Here is a 5,825-nt window from a genome sequence, read left to right as displayed (position 1 = left end):
TAAAAATGCAAATGGATGCATACCCTCCCCAAACCAAATCACACAATGCCCTCATTGTGTTCAGCAAACGCCAGCAGCATCAAAATATATGGGAGAAGGGGTACGTAAAATGAGATGAAAAACAACAAGGGGAGGTCGTAGCCAGCTGCTACTAGTCATCGTCCTCCTCCTCCGTAGTAGCTGTGCCAGCAGTGGCAGGGTAGCCGCTCTCAGGGTAGCGGTAGTAAGACGGATGTGGCCACCCAGGTGGTGGCAACCATCCGGAATTGCCGTAGCGGTCGTACACAGGGAACCTGGCCAAAGCCTAGTTCAGCTTCATCCAAGATGTACGCCTACTCATATCAAGTAAAAGAAAATCCCGCCCCGCCTGATCCATGACCAGTGGGGGCACAAAAAGAGGGGGACAAACAAAGTGAGCCGGGAATACCGGCTGAGGTCCAGGCTGAGTCTCAGTCTCAGTAGTGGAGGGTGCAGTGCGTGGAGATACACGAGGTGAGGTACGTGGTGCCCTAGAAGACTGACCTGTCTCCTTAGTGGACCGAGAAGACTGCCTAGAGCGAGCAGTGGACTTCTTGGGCAGCGAGTAAGGAACGTGGTAGACGGGAAAAGGAGGTCGGGCTGCTTTATTCCTAACATGGGCCATAGGAATAAGAGATGGGAGAGTGTCACAAGGTAAAGGGACTAACAAATACGTGGAGATCTTCCACATACACTCATCAGTCAGCCACTGTAATTGCTTCATGTATGACACAGTAAAAAGACACACACTATCAATATCTGGATCCGCGTGTCCAATGGGCCTCATACCCCGGGGAAAATCAGGAAAGAGGCGGCGAGCGATATGTGTAACAAACCCCCCGTATTGAATGGAGGACAAGGCTCCGATCGCGACATTAGTAAATCGCTGAACAACAAGATAGGCAATATTAAGAACAAAATGAGTTCCACTATCAATGTTTAGATAACCTGCTAAAATGGACAACTCTGCATCATTTACATTGTTGAACTCTTTCCTAGTGAATAGTGTACCGCTGTAGATACCCAGTATCTGCTGAGACTCCAAACAACACCCGATGATTATCGGACTACAACATGTTTTGGGATCGCAGCGTTTGATCGACAATTTGTGTACAACTTTACGTCGGAAAACTTAAAACGATTTCGAAAACAAAACATTTCAAAACATTTCAAAAATACCTGGAGTGTTTAATGCACGGCGACGGGGTCGCGATGACACTAACTAGAGTCAAAACCGACACGGGACCAAAAACCGACTCGAAAGAACAACGAGTCAAACCGAGTCAAACACAAAAACCAAAATATCTCAAACCTTCTATGCTAAGTTTTCCCGGATTCATGTTGGTCAAGTACCAAACATGTGACTACAAAACTTAGGATAGAACAAATCATGATTGCGTTTGTTGTGAAAGCGACAACAAAGCTCGAAGACCCGCGACGTGGCTCGCGCCTCTTTGAGCAGCCCAGGTGGCCACGTCGCTCAAAACTCACACAACCACTCATTCTCCTATAAATACCCCTCAAATGCCACCCATTTGAGACTTACGCGAGTGTCCGCCCCCTCTTTTCTCCCTTAAAATTCTCGACTCGACTTCTAAAGTCACAATCCGACGCGTGTTTACGACCTACCGATCGTAAACACGAGCCTTACACATTGTTTGGTACCATCATCGTGCATTAAACCACTTGACCTACCACTTCGACCACGACACCATCACTAAACGTTTAAAACACTCTTTTTACTTACCAAAACGGTTTTAAACCGAGTTTTTTCCGATCAAACAAGTTGTTACACTTACGTCGGTCACTCACCATAACCAAACATGTAAGTATGAGGGTGTAAAAATCCTCTTTTATTATGTTTTCATTTGTTTCATGACTCTAACATGCTAAAACATGCATAACATGAACCAAAACATGGAATAAACGAGCCAAAATCGATTTTTGTCCGAGGCGTGCCCTTAGGTCGCCAAATGGCTCGCGTCTAAATGGGGTACTCAGACCAAAGATCAACCGTGTTTGTTCTCGTCATTTCCCTCAATCCATTTTTCATATTTGTAATCGGTTTTTACCATTTCAAGTATTTTCGAACCATTGTTATTTTATTTCACATGTTTTAATCATAAAGCATTATTCACCCTTGGTTCTTCATACCATGACGGTTAAATCCGTGTTTCCGTGATAATATTTGGTTAGTGACATTTAAAAGGTATTTTAAAGCCTTTTATTTCATTTCTTTACATTTTCAAACAAACATATTAGTCACCAACACGAAATCATCCTTGGTTCTACATACCATGCCGGATTTTAACCCGGGTACGATGCTGAGTATTGACTAATTACATTCAAAATGGACTTAAAACAATTAGTCCGTGATCATTTTCAAAACTATTCATGTCAAGTTTGTCAAATCGAACCCGATACCGAATGTTATCAAATAATGATGATTATTCGAGTCTAGTTCTTCAAATCAACAAATGCGGTCTAAACGACCCTTTCAAAATCAAACCGGGTTCAAATACCCATTTTCAACACGTTTTATAACGTTTTCTAAATAGTCAGAACACGGCATACAACCGTTGGCTAACCCGCGCCTCAAGCAGGCCTTTTCTTTCTCATTTTCAAAACCAGAGGGAGGCTCCTTACACCGCCGGCTGGCTCGCGCCTCTTATAGCCGTCTGGTACAGGGCTTGTTCCCTTCCAGCATTAGTCCAGGACGATCCCGACTCCGGTTGACCCGGATGTAGGACGGATCAGATGACTATTCAATTGTTCAAAACCATATTTGCAAAATGCCTTACTAAGACAAATGGATCATGTTATGCACCCTAAACCTAATACGGTAAATGGATGTTTAATTTCCGTCTTGCGTGCAAATCAACCATTAATCCAACTCGACATCTTATACTTGATACTTGGATTAAATGAACCGACTTAGAAAGCTCTCACATGTTAGGTTTAAATCATTGGATGCGCATTCATGCATTTAAACCGTTTTATCAACTTTTGCATTCAACCAACCAAGATCGATCAGTAGAGGCCGCTAAACGCGGGCGGGATTGGGTGTCTGATTAAAGGGCTTCCCAATACATACCTTCACCTCTTACTCATAAACTTTGGATAGTGGACGACCTTATCCAGGGCGTACGGGAGTCATTCTAGAGATAGGATGCTAAAGAGGGACGATTTCCTTATCTTTAGTACCTATGTCAAACGCTACTTTGTGCTTCGATTTGACCGAGGTATAAAGTGGATTTCGAACGGCTTCCAGGCATCCCACAAATGCTTGGTGGCGACTCCGAACATCTCTACTCGTTTCGAGACCCTTACCGAGACGAAACCGACCGATCTAAAACGATCCGGTCGAAAGCTAGCCAGCCTGCTTACCGCTCTTAAGGTCACTCTAGATCGCGTCGAGACCCGTATCGAGGCCCTCGAGAACAAGAAAATTGGGGAACACAATACACCACCTTTGACTGAAACTGAGAAGAGGCTGAAACTCCTGGAAGAGCAGCTCCTAGCCCGGGGCAATAATATCCACCTTGTAAATAACCGAAGGTTCGAACCTGTTGGGGACCAGTTACCCGACAACGTCACCCAGACCGATGTGCCTAAGTTAAAGGGAGCGGAGGACCCACTCAACCACATCCGTGCTTTCAAAGACTACATGGCCATTAAATGGGTCAAACAAGAGCTCTTTACCCGGATCTTCCCATCTTCTCTGGAGCCGATTCCTCGCCAATGGTACTACTCCTTGGATCCGAAAAACCTTACCACTTGGGATGAGATTGCAGTTGAGTTTGCCAAACAGTATGCCGACAACGTCGAAATCCAGGCCAACAGCCATACTCTCGAGGTGCTAACCGAAAACGACAAGGAAGGATTCACTGAGTTTCTAACCCGTTGGAGGAGGGTGAGTACTCGGTGATCGATGGCCGAAGTGTGAATCAACTCTGGTGGAAACATTTGTCAACAACCTCCGCCCGGTTTATGCCAAACTGCTGAGGTACCAGAATATCAAAACATTTCAAGATCTGCAGATTCTGGGGACACGTATTGAGGACGACCTCCGAAAGGGTGTCTTAGCAAAGACCACCGGCAGGGGTTACCAGGGATCCACCTCAACTGGATCTCGCCCTTACGGTCAGACAAACAAGATTGATGAGGTCAACCTCGTCGAACCATCTGCCAAGAAAACCGAGCGCCCCCAGAGAGTGTTCACCAACATAGGGTCGACTTATGCAAGTGCCCTGAAAAGGCTCATGGACCAAGGGAAGCTACAACTGATCGGACCCACCCCGGATTCGACCGGTGCAAAGAAATCCCGATTTTGGAACCCCAACGCCTACTGCCAGTATCATCGAGAGAAAGGGCACGATACCGAAAATTGCTTCAAACTCAAGCACCTCATTCAGGACATGATTGAGAAAGGAAATTTGCCCATACCCCCATCTCTGACGATGAGCCGGCCCTAGACTGATCTCATCTCATCTTGCCAATTGACGACGAGGTGAATGTTCTGGAAAAGGACCCTTCAGACGGAGTGTTCGTGTTCAGTGATGCCACCATGCTCACTATGTTTCAGCAAGTCGAAGAGGCCATAGCCAGCCTCTCTGAGAGAATCACCCGACTCGACGACGCCTACCGTCGACTCATCTTCAATCCTTCAACACCGCGTCCGAGGGAGAATTCCTCAAGTATTCAAAACTACCCACCCCAGGATGGATTGCTCCCGCGACCATTTTGGCATAGGCCTCACGAAAATCACCTTTAAAATAACCACCTTCAAAATAACTACCCTCAAAATAATTACCCCCATAAAAATCGCCCTCACAAAAATATTCCCCACAAGAACTACCCACCGAGGAATACCCCTCCAAGGTATCCTCGAGACCCTGAAATTAACGGCATATGGCGGGACGATGTTGAAGATTTCTATATCCTCCCAGGGAAGGAAAAGCGGACGAAGGAAATCGGACATCTCACCCGGTCCGGACGTCCCTATCAGAATCCGAGCAACCCAGCGGTCGTTCCAACAACGAATGACCAAATCGTCCCAGTGGACACTCAACCAAAGGCCCCGAGAACTCAATCCGAAATGACTCCGAAAGCAAAAGCCGAAATCTCAATTTGGCAACTAATCGCAACGTCTTTTGAGCACCGACAGGCCTTGCTGCAGGCTTTGGGAAAATTAACCGTGCCCTCCACCTCTTCTCCAGAAGAAATAGTGGCACGCATGACGAGAGACGCCCCTGATCTGAGTAACCCGGTCGTCTTCTCCGACGAGGATATCCCCCTGTTCGGAGCCAATCATAACCTGGCCCTGTACATCACCGTACAATGCCTCCAAAAGAATATACCAATGGTCCTCGTGGATGACGGTTCCGCCGTGAATGTCATTCCTCTCAAAACTGCCCACAGGCTGGGTATCAAGGAATCTGATTTAATCCCAACAAATCAAGGAGTATGCGCCTACGACGGCACTCGTCGCAAGGTCGCTGGGCTAGTCACTTTGGTCGTCGCAACCGGACCCTTAGAAAGATAAACCAGTTTTCAAGTGGTCGACATCAACGCATCCTTCAACATGCTCCTGGGACGTCCCTGGATTCACGCCGTCAAGGCGGTCACATCAACGCTCCACCAAAAGTTCAGGGTCCCCTTCAACGGGAAAACGATCACGATCCCCGCTTCCCCAATCAAAGCAGTTATGAGAAGAGGGGTAGACTCCCAAGCCATTGAGGAGGACGACAATGAAATGTGGGGTTTCCAAGCTGTAAACGCCATAACTGATGAACCTGCAACCTCTG

Source organism: Silene latifolia, chromosome X (genome assembly GCF_048544455.1).
Source record: "Silene latifolia isolate original U9 population chromosome X, ASM4854445v1, whole genome shotgun sequence".
In the NCBI taxonomy this organism is placed as follows: domain Eukaryota; kingdom Viridiplantae; phylum Streptophyta; class Magnoliopsida; order Caryophyllales; family Caryophyllaceae; genus Silene; species Silene latifolia.
The sequence above is the reverse complement of the archived record's forward strand: the minus strand, read 5'-3'. Positions refer to the sequence as shown.